Source organism: Chionomys nivalis, chromosome 7, assembly GCF_950005125.1.
Source record: "Chionomys nivalis chromosome 7, mChiNiv1.1, whole genome shotgun sequence".
NCBI lineage: Eukaryota > Metazoa > Chordata > Mammalia > Rodentia > Cricetidae > Chionomys > Chionomys nivalis.
Window position 1 is genome coordinate 8,260,762 of NC_080092.1, and position 23,219 is coordinate 8,283,980.

Here is a 23,219-nt window from a genome sequence, read left to right on the forward strand (position 1 = left end):
GAAGATTCACCTGAGTTTGGTTCCAGCACTACACAGCCCAACAACTATTTATAAGTCCAGTTCTAGGGTATAAGGTATTCTCAGATAGCCTCTGTGGGGACCTGTACTCATGTGAGTATATACTATATACACATAATTAAAATGAAAATAAAATCTTATTTAAAAATTAATGTGAAACCACCTGCATGCCCACTAAGAAAGGCTGCTTCAGGGAAGTAGGGATCAACCATGCCATGAATATTGCAAGGCCACTCAACTTGAAAAAAATTGCTCATGTACACCTCCGTGCAAAAGCTGTGACGTTTACCAAGTTGAAAAGCACAAAACACAAGATACTTCTCACTTTTTCCAACTGCACACGTATATATGAACACACACATGCACAGGTATACAAAAGCACATCCACTTGCATACATACTCTCCTTTGTAAATGTATGGAACAAAGTCTTTGTGGTTGTCCCAAGCAATGAATAACCACGTGGGTGGATGATAGGGGTAGAAAAGTCTTTTCTAAGTCAATGTAAGAAGTTTTACCTTTTCAAATATGGGCCTATCATTGACATAATAATTTATGACATAAATGGCTGATGTAATAATTAGAGAGGTAGGTTATGCATTTTTTTTTTTTTTACAAAACAATAGGCTGCAGAGCTAGTTCAGTTGGTTGAGTATTTGCCTTGCAAGTACGAGGATTTGAGTTAGATCCCCAGAAGCCAGGTTAAAAATACAAATCCTAATGTGGTTAATATGTGTCTGTAATGTCAGTGTTAGGCAGGCAGAGAGGGGTGGGGCTAACTGCCCAGCCAGCCCTGCCTATTTGGCAAGATAAAGGCCAGGGAGAGATCCTGTCTCCAAAAAATTAAATAAAGAAGAAAGGAAGGAGTGATCAGTACCAAAAGAATGACACCAAGCCCCAAGTTAGCATTTGACTTCTATATAAACATAACACACATATATATACACACCCATACCCACACACAGATAGAGATATTCATAAACAAAAAATGCTGCTGGAATTCACAATACCACCTCTTATTTGAGTTGAGTTAATTTCAATAGACGATGTTCCAATATTCAAATATAATCATTTCATACTAAATCCTCCTCAACTTCCATTCAAAGGAAGGTGGTGAGGCTCAGCTCGGAGAACAGCACCGCAGTTGTTATTCCCAGGTAGGTGAAGGTGGAAAGCCTTCTTCTTCCTGGAGGACACACGTGTCCTGATGTTCCCCCTACCCTATCCCCCAAAGAACCAGGATGTTCTTGCCTAGTCAGGATTCAGCAGGAAGCAAAAGCAACAGAAAGAGATTTTAGAGTAAAATTAGCCCTGGAACTGTGGGTGGACAGCTGGCAAGGGAGGAAGCCTGACTGAGAAAGACTTGCCTCCTTAGCCAGAGGCTGGATGGTTCAGCAATGCCCTGGGAACTTCAGAATTATTGACTTCTCCAAGGGAACTTTGCCTTCAAGCAAGCAAAATTTCATACATATATACATACACACATGCACAGGAAGTCAATGAAACCGCAGTGACTTTTCCTTTGGCCTGCCCCTCAAGAGCATCCTTGCTTCATATTGTCCAGGGAGATGCATGCTTGCAGACATAAACTTCATGCAAACAAAGAAAGTCTGGAGTAGAGCTCAAGTCTCACCAGTGGCTCCCAGCAGAAGTACAGAATTACGTACTTCTGTGTGTTATAATCATGCATTTTAATAACCACTGGCACAGTCTCTTTAGGCCACTCCAGCAATATGCCACACCCAGAGGAAGCTTGTTAACAGGGGAGTTATCACTACCCTTCTCCACTGGAAAAGAAGTTCAAGGTGTCAGCCTTCCTCCCCACACTTGTTTAGTCTTCTAACTTTACCTCAGCTGACGGAAAGGCTGAAGGGTCAGTTTCCCTGTGAATGGCACTGCTCCTGCTCATGAGGGTTCCTGCCTGCCCCAGTCTCCCCCCACAGACATCTTTGCCTAATATTATTATCTAGAGGGTTAGGATTTCAAAATTCAAATTTAGCAGAAGTGTTTTAAAGGCAGTGATTGTCATATTGATTATACTTTAAGGAAGACTGTAATTACACTCTTAATTTAATGGTGGAATGGAAGAATGAACGTAGGAACCCATAAATATAGGGACCAATTAATGGATGATAACGGGTGGACTGGCAGGTGGATAAATGGGTGGTTGGGTAGACGGATACAGGGGCAGATAGGTGGGTTGAGAAGTAGAGGAGAGAGGAAGGGATGATGGTTGACAGAGATGACCCTATATGTGCTAGAGTTAGCTTTCTGTTTTAAGAATATCTCTCAATGTACCCAGTATTACTCATAATTTGGCAAAGCTTTAAATGCAATGCTGATTGACCTACCTTTGCTCAGCATTTCACATGATTTTTAGTGTTTTCAAGCATCTTAACCTTGTAATTTGGTGCTTTGTTATTTTAAAAATTAACTCACCAAAGAGCAAATATTTCCATTTAATAATGTTGATAATAATAATAATATTTTTTATTTTAAGACATGTTTGGTAGCCCATGGTTTTTGTTATAGTTTTAGTATACTGTTACGCTTTTGCTATGTTTTTCTATCCTGCCCATTAGCAAACACATACTTTCTTCTGAGTCTATCAAAACTCATGATAGTCCAATAATCAAAGAAAGCTAATCACAGGCACACCAAACTCACACAGTTACAGTATTTGGTGTCCACGGGACAAAAAGTCTTGGGTATGAGAAGGGAGGGACCCAAGAGACTGAGTAAGAAGAGTGCAGAGAGCCGGCCTTGTGCACAAGGGTTGCAATAACAGCGCACTTTCTAAATCCAAACGTTTCAACTGTTTGATTTCCTCTTCGGCACTCTGTGTATTACAAGAAGAATCATTTGCCTTCTAACATCCCGATGAACAGTAGCTTAATTAAAAAGAGGAGAATTTGTGAAAACATAGGCGCTGTGTCTCGCAGCTAATTGAAATAGCCACAAAGGCCCCCAGAAGACAAGTTCAATATTGTGGAAATACCAGCAGGGCTGGCATTTCAGTGCTCTCGGATACCTTCCTTGTCTGTCTGATTAAAATTTCACTTGGCCTTTCTGTCCATAATAAAAGAAACCCATTTGTGCCCAGAGCTGCTCAGCAGACAGCAGACGCATGTTAAATTTCAGGGCATTTATTGAGTCTGTCGATGTCTCGGCAGCACGGTGCTGCCAAGAATGCAGCCTCAGCCTTTCTGTGGAAAGACTTTCAATGGTGTTAATGATGGCGAAGGCAGAAAGCATCTCATTCCGGGGCAAACATGTTGGAAATGATGGATATGCACCCACCTTGCTTTCTTACAAAAACAAGGTGCACATATAAACTTTGTGGAAAGATATATCTCTGTCTCTAGTTCAGGGAGCAGCAGGATGCAAAGAAAATGGGTTCTTCCCATCGCCACTGTAACTCATGGAAACTGGGTGATCCTGTTCAGGAATTTACGTATTGACAGGCAGTTAAAAATAGCCAATACTTACTGAACTAAGACAAGGTCCAGGTTCAGAAATAAGAATACTATTCAATTAACTGTCCTGGTTAACTTTAATTGTCACTTGACACAGCCTAGAGTCATCTGAAAGGACACAGTTGAGAAACTGCCTAGATCAAATGCGTTCTGTGGACAAGTATGCAGGGGATTATGTTGACCGTGAAGTGAAGCAGGGCTCAGGCGGGTCATCCTGAACCCAGTAAGAAAGCCAGCTGAGTATAAATTGGCTCACACTCCAAAATGCCAGCCAGCAAGCTCTTGTTCTTCTTTCATTGTGATGTGAGCACTCGTGATTGACTATAATCCTGTAACAGAACAGGAAGTAGACCTGTCTTCGGGTTCCTGCTTGAGATCTTGCCCTGATCTCCTGCAGTGGTAGACAGCAATTCCCTCGTTTTAAGTCAGCCTTTCCTCCAGTGAGCTGCTTTCTGTTGCGGTGCTTGTCACAGCCACAGAATGAAAGTAGATCATGATTATTCTCGAGGAGGCAAGAGGGCCCAAGAAGTTGAGAACCTGACCAAAATTCTGAAACTCCTTCTACGTCTGAGACAGGCAGAAGTCCAGTCTCTCTCCCTGTCTCCACACCATTGATCATCACCACCAGTGTCCACGTGAGTCTACTTCTTCTGCCATTCTAGGTCACTCCAAAGTTTTCTGAAATTCAGAGAGGCTGAATTCAGAGAGTCCTAGGCAGGAGCTGCTTCGTAGTGGGAAGCCTAAGAGCCTCCAAAGGGTTTCCTTTTACTGAAGGTTCAGCTTAGATATCACAGGGACAAAGGAGAAACTGTTTATGTCTGTAGTGTCTACATGACAGAGCCCAGTGGCACATTTGCACGAATGAGAAGATTACTCTGACATATTGCAACACTGGACTTGGGTGCAGGGAACATTGTGGAGGAGGCGCACACAGAATGCAGAGCTGATGGATAGGGAGGCATGCTGAGTAAAATGTCTTCCAGACGTGGCATGGCGGTTGTACGCATATGCTCACTCTAGTTGTGATTACGGGCACAACGTGGAGCCTGTCCTATTAAGGTTGCTATTGCTATGAGGAAAAGTAATGGCCAAAGCAATTGATAAACAAAGGGCTTATTTCAGCTTACACTTCCAGGTAACTGCTCATTACTGAGGGAAATCAGGATAGACATTCAAACACGACAGGAACCTGGAAGCAGAAGCACGAAGGATGCTGCTTACTGGGTTGCTCAGCCTAATTCTTATGGAATCTAGGATCACCAGCCCAGGGAGAGCCTCACCCACAGTGCTCTGGGCCATCTGCGTCAATCACTAATTAAGAAAATACCCTATATCTGAATCTTATATTTTCTCAATTGTGGTTCCACGCTTTTCAGATGACTCTAGTTTATGTCAAGTTGACATTAAAGTAGCCAGGACAGAGTCCTTCATTATTTTCTCATGAGTAATGGAAGGGCTCATGACAGTCTCTGTCCTCCTAGGGAATCTTTGCCTCTAGTGGTTCCTTTGGAATACGAAGCCATTTTCTCACTGGTATAGCCACTAAAAGTCCCCCATTGTCTAGTAAATTACCCCCACCTACACTGGTGCAAAGAACTCTTCTTAAACTCTCTGAGTCACAGAAAGAAATGGACATGAACAAAGGAGGGGGAACTTTCTAGAAAGAAAATGAGTTTGAGTGAAAGAGGGACAGTAGTGCACCATAATGCCAATGGATACTAGATGTTGATATCAGATCCCATGAGATTAGAGTTAAGTATGGTTGTGAGCCACCCTGGGTGCTTGGAATCCAACCTAGGCCCTTTGAGAAAGTAATCAGTGCCCTGAGCTATTAAGCCATCTCTCCAGCTCCATCCTTTTATATTCCAAACAAGGAAACTGAAACATAATAATATTGCAAGAGTAAAGAAGCCATCAGAGTCTGCACAGGAAAAGTTAGAGACTCAAGAAAGAAATAGTCCATTGGGAACAAGAAAGAAGATGAACAAGCTGGAACAAGCTACAAGGAGAGACTCCTGAAGACAAGTCTTCAAGACGACTATTTTTCCTATTTTGAGTCACTATTATCTTCCCATCCTAACGCGAACTCATCCAGAAGGCAGACTTGAAATGATGGTGATTGGAAGGGAAAGAAAGCCACCTCTGTCGAGGACCAAACAGCATCCCCAAACAAACCAGGGGCTTATGGGAAATGTGTCATAAACAGCTAAGACCCTCTGGTTACAGCCTTGTTTCCCATCCAGACTTGAAAGCTTGCTTTTTTTCTGTAGCTTCACTCAACCAAAGAGCACCCAAACTCTTAACTATCTTGCTGTTGGTAAAAGAAATTCTAAGGAGGCCAGATGGGAAGTTAACAACTGACTTCTGTTTGTCTAGAAATAATGAGATTAAAAAAGGCCTAACATGTGGACAAATTAGTCATTAAATATCATCAATGAAGGAAAGTGACCAAAGGTTTTCTCACATTTACATAGAAGGTGTTCTGTGGTAGAGCCTGCTGGTTTACACAATGTCTTCACTTTATTTTCTTTAAATGAACTGACAAGGCCACAGGTTTCCTTGTGTCATTTTCAGACAGACTCAGTTTTGCTCACTTTACACTCCCCACTGTTCCATCCCCCTTCTTTCCATCCCCTCTTCACCACTGTACTCTTTTGCCCTCCAGATTTACCCTTTTAATTCCACCTCCCTGGGTTATATTAACCATCCCAGTCCCTCGGTCCAAGTCTCTTGACTTCCTGTTTAATTTCCATCTCCATCTCATGGGCTCCTTTCTGATTTGTTGGCTTTTACTCACAACCATGCCCATCTAGATGCACACATTTAACAATTCCAAGACAAGTCTATATACAAGAGACAGCATGAAGTATTTGCCTTTCTGATCTTGCATTACACAGCCTACAGAATGGCAGTCGGCCTTGCCCAGCGATCCTTCAGGCAAAGGAGTCAATATCTAGAAAATAAACCAAACTGCAAAAGTTAAAAAAAAAACCTCTCTGCCAACCAATAAGTGGGTCACTGAACTAAGCAGATAGTTCTTAAAAGATGAAACACAAACATCTGGTAAACACTTTTAAAGGTGTTCAACATATTTGCCTACAGAGAAATGCAAATTACAACTACTTTGAGCTCCTTCAGCATTCAAGTCAGAATATTTTTCCTTGTATAGCTTATTTTTGTATCTCCCTTGGGATTTAGGATTAATTGGGGGATTACCTTCTGGCAATGCGTTATTAGAAGGAGAGGAGCATTTCTACATTCTGTCACACCTAAATCACAATATTCTCTGATACTTAGCGCCATCAGTATAGAAATGGAGGGAGTTTGGAGACTACATCACATTGTAGATCAGAACTGTTCACACTTCACACTTCAAGTGAGGATGAAGATAAGAACAGAGTTGCCAAGACTTCACATCTCATGTGAGAACAGAGATAAGAATAGAATTGTCCATGCCTCATACTCTTGTGGGTTGACACAGGGAAGAATAGAGTTGCCCATGCAAAACTCAAGCAAGCACCCTGGAAATGTGACTCTAAGAGTCAGGGTGACCAGTGTCCTATACAGCTGCCTCTTGTTAGCATTTTCACAATGGGAAAGAATTTTCCTTCTTTACACAAGAATATCAGAAACTAATAATGGGGGACAACATGCTGTCTATGCTTGCCTCAATATATATATGGGGGGTGGATGGATGGATAGAAAGATAGATAGATAGATAGATAGATAGATAGATAGATAGATAGATAGATACAGATGTGGTTCAGAAAATAGAGTTCTTGAGTACTTGCTTAGCATGTGCATAGCTCTGGTTCCAACCTCAGGGCTGCATAATTGAAACATGGTATTGCATACCAGTAATCCCCAGAACTCCTGAGATAGAGGCGCGAGGGTCCGGAGTTCCAGTTCTTGCTCCAGGATGTAGGGATTTCAAAGCCTGTCTGGGTTACCTGAGACCATGCCTGATGAATAAGCAAACAAATTGTCTACTCTCCTTCACTGTCCATGAATTCACTCACTTCTCAGAAGTCCTAATAGCTCCACCCTGGGCAGGCAATGCTGTGGGATCCCTTTCCTCTTTCTTCTCAAGAAGTTTTCTCATAGGAGCACGAGAAATCCTATCAAAGATGCTGCGAGGCCCTGCCTCTAAACCTTTGAATTTCTCCAGTGGCTTGCAGGGTCATACACATTGTCAAAACTCTGGGCTGCAAAGTGGTTTACCCAGCCTCTTCCTGCACTGGCCTTCCCTTATCCAATGAGAACCCAGGCATACTCGCCTGTCATTGCATTCAGTTCATCAAATTCAACTCCTCAACCCGTGCTAATCACTTGTCTGCCTCTTCCTATATTCCTCCTACACTCTCATCATGTTCACGGCCAGTGTAACAGGTTTTCCTAAGCCTTCAATTCATAATAAGTCTTTCTCCTTCTGTTCCTTTGCCTTATACCTGCCTTATCTACCACCAACCAATTGTTACTGAGTATGTACTAAAGTTATGATGCTAATGGTAAAAATATTGCTGGTTCTAGGATGTGTCCCTTCTAGAGATACAGGTAAGATATATGTAAATAAACATGATACATACAGTTGAGTTCAGTAAAGTAAAGGAAAAAAGGAGGCTTGTGGGAAATGCCTGACAGAGTGCATGCTAGGAAACAAGAAGGCAGTCTAAGGGTATGGTTGTTTAAATAAGTTTTGAGGGGAACCGAAAGGGTACAGTTAAGTCAGTAAGGCCTTTGCCATAGGAGACAGTGGGCATGGTGATCCTAATACTGACAAGGTAGAGATAAGAGGTTTCTTTTTGTTTGTTTTAAATATATTTTTAAACAATCCTTTTTTATTTTTGCACACCAATCCCAGTTCCTCTTCCTCCCCTCCTCCCGCTCCCCCTACCTTCTCCCCATCCCACACTCCATCTACTCCCCAGAGAGGGTAAGGCCTTCCACGAGGAGCCAACAAAGTCTGTCACATCACATCGAGACAGGACCAAGGCCCATCCCACTGTGTCTAGGCTGAGCAAGGTGTCCCTCCATAAGGAATGGGCTCCAAAAGGCCAGTTCATGCACTAGTGACTAAATCCTGATCCCATTGCCTGTGGTCCCACAAACTGTCCAAGCCACACAGTCACCCACATTCAGAGGGCCTAGTTTGGTCCTATGCAGGTTCCCCTGCTGTCAATTCAGAGTCGGTGAGCTACCACTAATTTGGGTCACCTGTTTCTGTGAGTTTTCCCATCATGGTCTTGACCCCTTTGCTCATCTTATCACTCCTCCCTCTCTTTGACTGGACTCAGGGAGCTGGGCCCAGTGTTTAACTGTGGATCTCTGTATCTGCTTCCATTACTTACTGGATGAAGGTTCCATGATAATTTTTAAGGTAGTCACCAATCTGCTTGCAGGGGAAGGCCAGTTCAGGCACTCTCTCCACTATTAGAGTCTTACCTGGGGTCATCCTTGTGGATTTCTGGGAATTCCCCTAGTGCCTGGTTTTTCACTAACCTCATAATGGCTCCTTCTATGAAGATATCTCTTTCCTTATTCTTCCTCTCAATCCTTCCCCCAACATGACCATCCCATTGTTGCATGTTTTCCTTCGCACTCCCCTTCTTCCTTCTCCCCTTCCCTTCCACCCTCCCGTCTCTCCCCCATGCTCCCAATTTACTCAGGAGAGCTTATCTATTTCCCTTTCCCAGTGGTATTCTTGTATGTCTCTCTTAGGGTCCTCCTTGTTAACTAGCTTCTCTGGCGTTGTGGACTGTAGGCTGGTTAGCCTTTGTTTTATGTCTAATAATTACTTACGAGTGAATACATACTGTATTTGTCTTTCTATGTCTGGGTTACCTCACTCAGGATGTTTTATTCTTAGATATCATTGGCCAGCTAGAATAGCCTAATCGACAAATCCCAAGATAATGAGGGACCTATTTTTCCAATAAAAAGGACCATGAAAATTATATTCAAGCTTGAATTTTGGATTCCTCATGCATATGTACACACAGAGAGACACATACATACACTTATAGACACATACCACACAGACACACAAAGACACACACACAGTCAGGAAGGATGGTTAGGAGAGTGATAGAATAAGCCATCAAAGAAGATAAGAATGGGAGGAACAGAAACACTGAGCAACAGCAAAAGGAGGCTGATACCACGGTGACGGCAGAGCTAACTATTGGTCAGCACAGACACCGGGATATGAGCAGGCCTCAGTCACATATGGTGTGACACCCTTCTGCCTCCCAGGACCACTAAGATGTTGGCTTGCTCATAAACTGAGCACCAGCACCTAGTAGGGAACGGGACTCTGCAATGATGATATGAGTGAACACAGCAGCAGGCTGCTCATTCAGAGGGGAGCCGGGGTCACTCAGAATAGACCAGGACTATTCCACAAAGGGTGAAAGTACCGAGTCCCCAGCAATGCCGAAGAGCTTGTGGAGAAATCTCTTTCTTCTTTTTTGTTGGCAAAATAATGACTTCTGTGTGTACCCACTGCAGCAAGGAGGCCTGAAGAAGCTCAGAGGTAAAGAACCGAGACACCTCTTTCTTCACCGCCTCTGCAGTTGCTGGGACCACCTCAACCTTTGAGATCTCGGGACATTTAAACTAACCAAGAGGAGTACAATTAGGTAGCATCTCCAGTTGATACCCTATGGGCCTTACATTTCATTTCCATCAGCCGCTGCTGGGTTTTGGCCCCATTTTCATTGCAAATGTGAGCAGCGCCGACCCCTTAGTCACTATTAAGGAGCAATCAGGGGAAATCATCCACTTCCAATAATCCATTCCTCTAATTTAGAACCCTCTGAAACCATATAATGAATAGCACTGTCGCCAACTCTCCAGTAATGACATATGACATATGTCTGCAATTGCTCTTTTCATGATAAATCCCTGGGTGCTGCTCCCCTTGGAAACTCCTGCTTATTTACTCATTGGGGGACCTTAAACACAAATACAGTGGATTTATTTTCAGAGATGAATTAAGGGACAGTGTTGAATCCCTAGCTCTGAAAATTGGGGCGGGGAGTGTAAAAGTTTTATCCTCATATTAATAAATAGCATTGAACTTTTGTCTACAAATGGTTGATTAATATGCAATTATATTCTTAAGTGCAGGCTGTCAATTAATTCCAAAGTGTCATATTTAATTAGTGATGCCATTCGGGAAATTCCCACTAGCAACCTTCTCCCAGTTTTGTGACAGCAGTTTTATATTGCCTCCTAGGAGGGAACTTTGGGTTCTGTTTGGAAGGTGAAACTTCAATGATCTTTGTTCTGCTCACTGAATAAAAGGTACAGTCTTGGAATGTGTAGCTGGGGTTGGGGATATAAGGACTCCCCCAGTGTTTGGGTCTTGTTCTACTGCTGACCATTCTTCTCAGAGGTACAAAGATGGGTAGCAACATGACCCAGATAACTGCTCTTCTCAAATGCCAGAGACAACAAAGACAATAAAGCTAGGAATCATTGAACTGAATTGAATTGAAATTATCAATCTTGTATTAAAGAAACTACTCATTGGGCCAGTGAATGACTCAGAAGATAAAGGCATTTGCTGCCTAGTCTGAGTGTTTCAGTTGGAGACCTCCAGCCTACGTGGTGGAAGGAGAGAACTAACGTGTGGGACTTGTCCCCTGACTTTCACGGGCTTGTTGTGGCACATGTGTACCCACAGATGTGCACACACGGATGTAAATTGTTTTAACGCTCAGTGTGTTTCCACTTGAGAACACTTCTTGTAACTGTGACATTGATTGGGAAATAATTCTTTCAAAGAAATAGAATGAAGTTCCTCGATTCTAGATAGAATGATTAGAAGAGAATTCTCATCTATTAGGCTATTTTAGTTCTGTGTAATACCCATTTCATTGGATGGCATTTGTAGGTGTCATTAGCTGCTAAATATTAAATGTGCTTTAGAATATTTTTAGTTTATGCTTGGGTAAGAGAACTTGAATATGTTAACAGTAAAGTCTAGGGGTCTTTTGTCTTTGAATCACACACTTGGAGAAGCTACACAGACAAGGGAGAGGGATTTCCTCTACTCAGAACAATCATTAAAATTTGATCAAGCTGATATAAGGTTTATGTTGAATCTGCATTGGTTCCGCTCTCATTTTTACATATGCTAATGAGATTATGGCAAGCCAACTATGAGAAAGTAAAATGGACATAATGGAAACGGAGGGCTGGGATCATCCCCCTTCTAAATTAGTTTGAATTTCAGATAAGTATGTAGAGAGCAAAATCGGGACTCAAGAAAGGTGCAGGTGGTAAATCAAAAAGGAATAGATCATGTGTCCTGCATGAGGTTCTTAGATACTACAGCTCAATAAGCCATTCAAGTTTGCCTAAGACATCCTCACCAGTTCAACCTGAGTGCTTGTTGGGTTTGAACTTTGACCCCCATATTGTGATACAATTGGGGGAAATCATGGGTTGAAGAAGGAGATTTTCTGGAGAAACTGGGGCACTGGGAGCATGACTTAAGGTTTTACAGTCCAGGCACATTTCCTGTTCATACAATGTGACAGAATGCCACCCATCCCTGCCTCTACCCAGGCTGGATTGTATCTCCTCTACCAGGAGCCTCAATAAACTCTTCTGCCCTAACATTGCTCTTGTCAGGGATGTCGTCAAAGAAATCAGAAAGGCAACCAATACAGCACTGGTCTGTGACCTACCTATGCTGTAGAATGACCACTAAGAAGGGTTTATGAGTGACCCAGGAGTTGTAGAGGCAGATTTATTTGAGCACTCTCTGACACTCCCCATTCAAGCACAGGGCATCATCATACTGTCAAAGAGCAGATGTTTTGGTGGTGGCGCTGTGCACATCGGGGACTGGCTGTGTCTCTGTTATGAGTGTTTTCTGCACACTATATGCTGATCAGCAGCCTCCTGCCTCCATGCCAATGCCCCATCGCCTACACAGCTAACACCATGTTTCCATCTGTATAGTGATCAGTAGCCTCCCGGCCTCCATGCCAATGCCCCATCCCCTACATACACATAATACACCATGCTCCCAGCTGTCATCACATATGCCATCTGAACCAAGACACCCTGGCACAGAGTGAGACTTGGATGGCTGATTTTTCTAAGAACTTCCCAGGGATTCTGTGACATTTCTCTTCATTGATCTATTAGAACTTTGTAAACATAAAGAGGAGAAATGCAAGGGCACCTCACCAATCTTGAGTCCAGGCACTCAGAGAGTAAGGGGTGGACACGGTTTTTAACCTACTTACTGACTATATTAGAATGAACATGCAGCCTTTCCTTAGTTGCCCCTATATAAATGCACTTGAATAGAATGCATTAATATTATTTTTAATTATACAATTGCTGATTTTCATTTTATATATAGATCTTGACACTATTATATACTAATATTCATGCATTAATTTGATATTCATTTAAAAGCTATGTTTATTTATCTATTGTGTATGTATGTGTGCATACAAATAAGTACCATATTAAAGTACATGTATAAAGGACAGAGAACAACCTTTTATTTCTTTTTTTTCTTCTTGAGATTTTAATGTAATTATAACATTTCTCCCTTCCCTTTCCTCCCTCTAAACCCTATCATATATTTCTCCTTTCTCTTTTTATAAAGCCATGGCCTCTTTTTCCTTAATAGTTATTGCATGAATGTAAGTATATCCATATATATTCCTAAATGTACCATACTTGGTCTACATAATGTCACATTGCATGTCTGTTTTCAGAGCTGACTATTGCATACGGGATAACCAACAAGAGGACAATTTTTTAACAGTTGGTTTATCTTTCCACTATGTGGGTTCCAAAGATAAGATTCAGGCCTTTTGTCTTGGGGACAACCATTTTTACTAGATAATCTACCTCACTGTCCCAACTTAATTGTTTTTTCTAAATGTTAAATCATATTTCACAATATGGGTGGGTTAAAAACCTACCTAGGCATCTTTTTAGCTCACTTCATATGTGTGTATGTCAAAGTACATATTGTATATAATATTTACACAGGCACATAGACCCGGGTACATGTATAAGCTGATTTTACTTTACCACATGCTATTATTCCTTTGCATGTGTGCCTAAGCAGATGATATGTGGTCATAGACCATGCTGCTTTCCTTCTTTTACACTGTTTGTTTTCCCTCCATGTATTTCATCACTTCATGAGTTTCTTCCTGCTGTTGGTATCTTAGCACATCTAGAATTTTTTGGGTTCTTTTATATTCATTAGAAAATTACCTTCAATTTCCAACTAGGATCAAGAGATGGTATCAGGATGCCATCTGAGAGTCACGGAACTTCCTGATTACTTCAAAGAATTTGTGGCACCTTCTCATACCATAGGCACTTTCCTGTTTTCTTTTTTTCCATTAGCTCCTTAGATCTGCATAATAAAGAGCCCTTTGCTCATTTCTCAAGGATCTACTGTGTCTCAGGATAGAACTAGAAAGCAGGTAGGTGGAGGGCTGATGAGCAAAAAGCAGATGAGGGCATATGGCACAGTAGTAACAAAAGCCATTAGTGACAACTGCTTCTTAATAGAAGGAAGAATTCAGCTGACATCTCTGCTTTGGCGGAGGGGAGCAGAACACCCCAGTGGGGCCAGTGATGAAGTTCACAGTCTGAAGTTCCATGGAGGTCATCCTGGAGAAGTTTGGCCAGAATACTAAGACCAGGACAGTTGAAACAGCAAAGCAAGGAAGGTGCCACACAGATGAGGGGGTAAATGCAAATGCACATTGGTGGGAGAGAAGATGACTTCTGAAGATCAGAAGAGACTTCATGGGGTCAAGACAGAGAGACACCCTAGTGCAACGAAGGATGGCTGTTCGGAGTTTCCCAAGCTCAGGGGAATTCTGGACAGGATTTTCAAAAGCATTATAGAGCAGGGGAATGACATGGTCACATCCAGGATTTGCAAAGATTATCATATTATGGTGTGATAAATAATATTGGTAAGAACTGCGCTGCACCCCCTCATACTATATTCCCAGCTGAGCAACAGCCTCAGCCAAACCAATAAGCATTTCTATCCCAGCCTTAATTCCAAGTCTGATAAGGTACGTTTTTTCTTCCACTTCTTTAATAGAAGCATTTTCTTCGTCTGTGACAGCTGTTTGTTGGCCTACTTTGAGGGAATCTTCTTAGTCCCTGACAGATCATACTGGGTAGGAATTTTCTAGCAAAGGAGACTAAAGGAAAAAATAGCAATGGGTTGTAGAGATGGCTCAGTTATTAAAGGCATATAAGCACAAGAAACTAAATTCTAAGTTCTATTCTCAGAACCCGCATTAAGAAAAAACTAAAAAGCTAGTCTTGGTGTCACATGCTCACAATCCTTTTGCTAAGGGCATGACACTGGATGATCTCTGGGTCTCACTGACCAGTCAGCCTAACCCATGGCTCAGTGGTCAAGAGTGCTTGCTGGTCTTGCAGAGCACTAGAGTTTGGTTCACAGCACCTAGGCGGAGGGTCTCCCACCTGTGTGTAATTCTAATTCCAGTGTGTAATTCTAACTCCAGGGGATCTGACTCTCTCTTCTGCTTCTGAAGTAACTTCCCATACTAACATAGAGAGGTACAGACACATATATAAAATTAGTGTCTAACATTAAGATAAAATGCAAAAAATTACCCCACAAAATGGTATGAATCATATACTAAAAACTAACAATTGATGTTCTCTGACTTTCACAGGAAAATGCACACATCGGTGTATCTGCATATGCACACACATGCACACACACACACACCACAACCACCAACAACAACACCAATAACAAGGGAATTTAATTCTTAAAAATTAAAGAACACAGACATTTTTAGAAAAATATTGTTCAAATAGCTTATGTTTAGTTGAAAGTAATGAGGAGACTTAATAAAGATATATACAGAAATCTTGTTTTGTCTATTAAACTCTGTCCCAAATGCCTTCTCTCCAGCTTAAAAAAATAGTTTATAGCATGACTAATCTATTGCAACGTAATCATATTTTAACCTTATCAAATATCCCCACATATTTCTTCCACCAGCTTCCAAAATGAAACATCAGAGATTTAGATAATATTTGGAAAATTCCTTATTCATCGTACGGAAACACATTCAATTGCATTTGAGGAATTCAATTTAAAACTAATTTATCTTACATTAATGTTTAAATTCATGAGATTCCATATAAAGTCATTCTTGTACTGTAATAAATTCAGAGTCGATATGATAATTATTAAAACAGAAACGAGTGTGGGGAAAATAAATCGCGTTGTGTTAGGGTTAGTTCTCTCTCCCTCTCTCTCTCCTGAGCTCTGAGGATTGTAGAAAAGAGAGGGAGAAGATTAAATAGAAAGAAATAAAGCATAAAAGGAGATAGGCATGAAAAGATATCAGCAAGAGAGAGCAGGCGGGGAGACGCCATTGCTCTTCACGGGGCTGCTCAGTACATTCCGGGTGAAGCTTTGGGTTATTGTTTTTCTGTTAAACCTCTCAGTACCCCACAGGAGTCATTCTGATGGTAATAATGCAAGCTGAGATTCTCTCTTTTGAATTCCTGGGAATAGTCTAAATTTCTTATTGTTTGCTGTGTGTATATACGAGCATGTAGATATATATCTTAGAGTAGGAACTTGTATGTAAAAACAAAGTTCACCCACATGAATGCATACTTTGTGTGTGTGTGTGTCTGTGTGTCTGAATGTCTTCCATAATCTTTATACACATAAATTGGAGACCACTTTATTTGGTGTTTTCATTGCACTCCATGTTTGGTAGGATCCCTCATAAGAAGTCTGTTTTGGAATCTTCCATTTTTGCCATGTTGATCCTCAAAAGGTTTCCAGGACTGTGGCTGTAGCTCAGTGATGATACTTGCCTCACAAGCATGAGGTCGTAGGTTCAAGTCCTCCCCCTCTCCCCTAGTACTGAAACTGAGAGCAGGAGCAATAAAGAAAGGTTTCAGGCGCTGAAACACCTGTGCTCTTTGTCTTCCAGATTCTCGGGGCTCAACCTGTGCTCAGCAATTCCTGAGCTCTGGCTAGATGGTAGCTTAAGTTCCAGACTTTGCCATGAGCCCTGGCTGAGTCATGGCTTCCAAGTTCCCAATGAGAAGAAGGAAAGGAGGAGGTGCTAGAGGATGTGGCCGGGTTGCAGTCAGTCACAGATGGGCAGCAGCCCAGCCATGCACTCGGCATTCTTCCTACCCCAAATATATGGAAGGTGAAGCTTTCTTACAGATATGGACACTCAGATCTTACAAGGTTCACATTGTATTGCACAGCCAGGAAATGATGTCTATTTCCTAATTTACTTGCTAACTTACTGTGTGTGTGCGTGTTCAAGTTTGGCAGCAAGCACCATAATCAGGATATGAATTCAATCTTACCAAACTTTCAATGAGCCCCCACCCCCAACTCCATCAGAAAGCTCCCAAGAAATAGTAGTACCCCACTTCTAGGCTGAGGATCATGGTGTCTACCTGGGATCGAGCACCATATTTCTCTCCCTGCCTTTGCTAACTGAGTGATGCTGGATCCCAAAACATTTGCTGTCGGCACTGACCACACCTCCTTCCACAACTCCTCAGCTCACACTGATATTCCTCTTTGTGTTATTGATCCAGGACACATACTGTGTGGATGTTGCTGGGGAGAAATGCTCACTTTCTGGGAAACAAAGCTGCAAGCCTAATATGAAAAGCATGCAGAACTGAAGGACGCTTTGTCTGCGTTGGTATTTAGGCCTCCCAAATCCAAACAGACTGCTCAGAAATAGATAATAGAGTTCAATTTGGATCCTTCACTTGCCCGCTCTATCTAAGCACTTGGTTCCTTTTCTATAATTAAATTTTGTTTCTTTCCCACGTCACCCCCCGACAAGTGCTCAATAATCTGTGACTTTTCCATTAAGTCTTCAATTTGAAATGTGTATTTTTAAACGTCTTGAAATACCTTTCACAAATGTGGTGATTCTGTCCTGAGGGTATTAACTAGTGGGACACACCTCTTGGCACGTGTGTGAGCTGTCCTGAGAATATTACCTAGTAGGATACACCTTTGGGCATGTGTGTGAGCATCTGTCCTGAGGGTATTACCAAGTAGAATACACCTCTGGGCATGTGTGTGAGCTGTCCTGAGGGTTTTATGTAGTAGGACACACCTCTGGGCATGTGAACTATCCTGAGGGTATTAACTTAGGGGCAGAAGGGTACTTGCTTGTGAGAAACACCACTTCCTGGGCTATGGGCTTAGAGCAGGGAAGCAGAGGGAGGGGAAAGGCAGAACTTCAGCAGCTGATTCTGACTCTGGACTCTTAGAAGTGAAGGGCAACCTACAGGGCACACTCCAGCCTCCATGATGTTCAGCCAAACATGTGACTCAAAATGACCAGAGGAAAAGCCCCTGGAAGTGAAGTAAACAAACCCCAGTTGTTTCTATCAGGCGTTTTGTCACAATCATGAGGAAAGCAATTGATCCAAAGAGGGCGGGGAGAAGGAAACAATGCGACTTTTAACTCTGTGACTTTCGAATTGTTAATAGTTCTTAAAGATCTACATACACTATTTTTGAAATACTACCACAAAACTTGACACCTTTAAAAGTCCTCTTCAAAGAAAAGATTTTTATTTATTGACTTTTTAAAGGAAGAGAAAGCAAACTATAAATGTAAGAAAAATTGCTGTGAAGATGGTCGGTGATGAATTCACAGTTTATAGGCTTTTAAAATGATAATTAAAATGTACTCAACATATGAAAACCTAATTATTTTTTAAATAAAACTGAGGGGTGCTGAGATTCCTCAGCAGATAAAAGCCTCAAGTGGTTAACAAAGTACCGGGGGCTCTGAGCATATCAGTGCTGAAGGCTTTGTCCTGTCTTCTATCAGCCATAGGCTTCATCAAACGACCACGCCCCTCTGAGGCTCCATGTGTGAAAGGGAAGCTACAGGGTTGGATTCATATGAACTACGAACAAAAAATTAGAGCATGACACAAAATTCTAACAAAGGATCTGCCTTTTGAGTGACGGGTGAGGCCCACCTTTGCTGTCTCTGAATTCCAGCCACTTTCAGAGTCACCCACAAATGCAGTCGCATGTCTCATCCAGTCTAGCATTAACACACCCTCTGCATGTGTTAGTCGGTATGTGTGGGGGGGAGAGGAGGAGAGAGAGAGAAAATGAAGGTCAACATTGAGTACCTTATGCTCATCTACCACATTTCTGGAAACTGGATCCCTCAATGAATCCTGAGCTCACTGATTTACTGAGCATTAGTCACAGGGATACATCTTTTCCGTAGCCTCAGGGCCAGGAATGCAGACACATGCCACATACTCAGCAATTTTTCTGGGCTCTTGGGATCTGAACTCAGGTCCTCATGCTTGTGCATTAGGCACTTTACCCACTAAGCCACCTCTCCAGCCGTCCCAATATATGATCTTCACATGACTTGTTCTATCAGACATTATAAGCCATAAAGCATTCTGAGATTCAGCCATTGGTCCCCAAAAGCTGAACAAAGTTGGAGAATCAAACAAGACTCAACCCTTCCTTGAGATCTCTGCAACCCTTGTCTGCTCTCTAGTGTATCAAAGATAGTAAAAATTGGACCTTCAAAAACACACCAGTGTGTGACTGTGGATTACCACGGAGTTGCCTAAGCCCACACCTTATGAGCAGCTTCATCTGCCATAACTTAGACTGTGATGGGAAATAAAATGCAAGTGAGGCAAAGAGCTCACTGTGCACGGCAAGACATGTTTTATCTGCAACCACGGCATGGAATTGCGGTCCTGTTGTGAAGACCAGATTGATGTGTGCCTCTTATTTATAACCCTTTCTCTGAAAGTTCCTCCAAGTACAACTTAGCAATGAACATTGGCAGTGGTTTTTAAAAGGCCTGATGGCTGTTTTCCAGGCAGCCAGATTCCTACAAGTGACAGGAGCAGGCCAGGGAGTGTCTGAGAATCAGCATGCAGAGAGTAATGTGCGTGAAACAAAAATAACGGTGCTGGGATGTGGAAGTCAGAAGGTGAGATCGCTGAGCATGGGTGCTCAGGGAGAGCCGTTGCCCAACACTTCACTCTGACTGTTACCCAACCATGCACTCTTTTTCATTCACCAGTGACCGGATGCTGTGCATGATGGGAGTGCCCTTTCCATCTCTATTTTTCTCAGACTAATTCTACTAATGGTTGAAAAAACAAAGAAGAAACACCAGATCACATAGTCATTCATCTGGCACTGCCCTTATCCTGATGAGCATTTCTTAAGCTCCATACATCCATATGTTCCTATTTTACCACAGAGAAGATATGGCAGACAATGTAGAAGCTAACTATAATTCAAACAAGACAACATGGCTGTGAAAACAAACAAGCGTTTCCCTAAAGGCTTCTGCAGAATGAGATATATGATCCCATTCTTGTGTGTGTGTCTGAAAGAACTGGAAAACATGAACCCAAACAAGTAAACCTGCAAAGAAGCTCATAGAACTGTACAACGCTACTCACAAGAACCAGTGAAAGGAAATAACTCAAACATCCATCAGCAAATAAATGGATGAGAACATGTGGTACAGCCATAAAATGAAACATTTCTCAGCCATAAAGGTCAATGTAGTAATGACCAATTGAACATGACACATGGAACGTAAAGAATCTGGAAGTCAATGTGTTAAGCTAAACAACTACACCTACACTAGACAAATCCACAGAGACTGATAAAATAGATTAGATGTTGCCAGATGGGAAAGAAGGAGAAATGTAGAGCACCTCCCTACGTGAAAATTTTGGAGATGAAAACAACTGGGGGCTAGATAAAGATGGTGGGCACTGAAAACCATAACTGTACTATATAACACTGAAATTTATGAAAATAGTTGATTTCATATTATGTAAAATTCACTTTAATATATTTATTAATTAAATTAATTAAGCAACAAATAAAAGACAACCACAATTATCAGATTCTGGAACAAATTAGGTCCAGTATCACATTCTATTCATGAGAAGAAAGCACACGGGAGTCCATGATCATCGCCATAGTTAGACTTTGGGAGAAATTCTGAAAGAGCTGCAGAGCTCAGCCTATGAGGGAATTGCTAGTCAAGTTCAAGGGCAACTACTAGAAAAGCCAGCATCAGTCCAGGCAGAAGATCCAGGTGGTGAACCCCAATATTTCTTTCTAACCCTGTAGGCCTAACTGTGAAAGGCTACTTTAAGAATCAAATTCCAAAAATATCAGGGATGTTAGTACATGCCTTTGAAAGAAGGAGCTAGGAGGATTTGGAGTTGAATTCTATCTTAGTCTACATAACAAACTCAAGACTAGTCTGTGCTACATCAGTCCTTGTCTCTAAAATAAAGCAACCAAAAAAAATATAACAGTGACAAAAAACGCAAAGACCTAATTATCAGTGCAATCCCCTTGTGACTTGGTGTGTATAACCCTTAATAGATGCTTAAGAGTTTCAAGTATCGTTTGATCACTGTGCATGGGAAAGATGTTAAGGATGACAAAGGATAAGCAATGTGCTGGTTGAGTTTGATTCTGATTACCAGTTTGACAAAGATGGAATCAGCTGGGGAGAAACAATTGATGGAATGTCTAGATCATGTTGGAGATAATGGAGGGATGGTCCAAATAATGCTCATTGAAAGCGAAGACCTGCCTGCTCTGGGCAGCACCATCCCTTGCATTTGTCCCAAACTGCATTAGGATAGATAGGAGGCCAAGTACAAGAAAGCATGCATGCATTCCTTCTCTCACTGCTTTTGACTATGATAAGACCAACTGGTTCAAGTCCCCGCTGCCTTAATGTCCCTATAATGTTGGGCTGTAATGTAGAATTGTGTGCTAAAATCAGCTCTTTTCTGATAAGTTGCTTTTAGTCAGGGTATTTACCAACAGCAAGAAAAGGAAAAACTAGGAAAACCAACAAAATACTGTGGTACAACCTTGGTAACCTCCTCCATAACTTCCTTGGAATAACTCAAGCCCCTGTATCTATTTTCATTCATTGACCTCCTTAAGTTAAACCTCTAACTTCCTTCATATCTGCTAGATGTCCATAAACAGATCTAAAACACATCTCAAATGAAGACTCGCAGTAGTAGTAAATCTTTCTTCCCATGAGGTAGTCAACAGATTACCTGATAATGAAAAAGATGAGAGAAAATACCAAATCTAACACTTCTGCCTGTACATATCCTCACTGGCTTGGAAAATGCTGTAAGGCAGGTCTTGAGGTAGATCTACCTACAAGGTCAGACCACAATCAAGGAATGGATTCAAACATCTAGACTTTTGTTAAGTATTTATGCTTCTTAGGTTAAGTCCTCCTTTAAATTTTCTGGTTTATTATCAACACATTTTGGGGGCTTCTAAAAAGCATCTTTGACAACTTAAACCTTATAGAAAAAAATATCTGTGCTCCCTGTAGATGGATCTCTTTATTAATTCATGTAATCACTAATGCAGCCGGGCGGTGGTGGCGCGCGCCTTTAATCCCAGCACTCGGGAGGCAAAGGCAGGCGGATCTCTGGGAGTTCGAGGCCAGCCTGGTCTACAAGAGCTAGTTCTGGGACAGGCACCAAAGCTACAGAGTAACCCTGTCTCGAAAAACCAAAAAAAAAAAAAAAAAAAAAAAATCATTAATGTAAAAATCAGTGAGTCTTGTTTGTTCAAGGAAATGCACACTCTCTTTGTAAGAACAGGAAGCAGACCAGAAGTCAGAGGTGGTTATCTCTAAAGTAAAGGAACAAGGAGGTTAGGATAGTATCCAGGGATCAAATTCTTGATATGGACTAAACTTAATCCACAGTGGAACTGGTTGGTTTACCACACTAAAATCTGTAGCCATAGGTATATCCTAGGAACTGTTCTGTTGTTGTGAAGAGATGCCACAACCAAGTCAACTCTCAAGAAAAGAAAGCATTGGCCAGGCAGTGGTGGCACACACCTTTAATCCCAGGAGGCAAGAAAATCTCTGTGAGTTTGAGGCCAGACTGGTCTATAGGAGCTAGTTCTAGGATAGGCTCCAAAGCTACAGAGAAACCCTGTCTCAAAAAACAAACAAGGAAGCTGGGCGGTGGTGGCGCACGCCTTTAATCCCAGCACTCGGGAGGCAGAGGCAGGCGGATCTCTGTGAGTTTGAGACCAGCCTGGTCTACAAGAACTAGTTCCAGGACAGGCTCCAAAACCACAGAGAAACCCTGTCTTGAAAAACCAAAACAAACAAACAAACAAGGAAAGAGAGAGAGAGACAGACAGAGAGAGAGAGAGAGAGAGAGAGAGAGAGAGAGAGAGAGAGAGAGCATTTAATTGGGGGCCTGCTTACACTTTCACAGGCTTAGTCCATTTCCACTGTGGCAAAGAGCTTGGTGGCAGGAAGACGTCATGCTGACAAAGGAACTGAGAACTACATCCTAATCAGCAAACAAAGAGCCTGTCACTGGGCCTTATGTAGACTTTTGAACTCTCAATGCCTAACCCCAGTGAGAAACACTTCCTCCTATAAGGCCATCCCTCCTGATCCTTACCATCCTTTACTTCCACTCCCTGGTGATTGCACTCAAATATATCTGCCCATGGCACTCATTCTTATTCAAAATCCAACAGCATTTCACTTTGGAGTACAGTTGCCTCAAGTTACTCAGTGCTATTGGAAATCTGTCTCCATTCTCTTTGTGTCTTTGCCTCAATAGTAGCTCTGTTCACT

At 41.9% G+C, this 23,219-nt stretch overlaps 1 protein-coding gene across 13 annotated transcripts in view; it reads right to left on the reverse strand.

Moving 5' to 3' along the window:
• Rbfox1 (RNA binding fox-1 homolog 1) overlaps positions 1-23,219 on the reverse strand; it is a 1,523,799-nt gene that overhangs the window by 754,616 nt on the left and 745,964 nt on the right. The gene's annotated exons all lie outside the window — the stretch shown is intronic.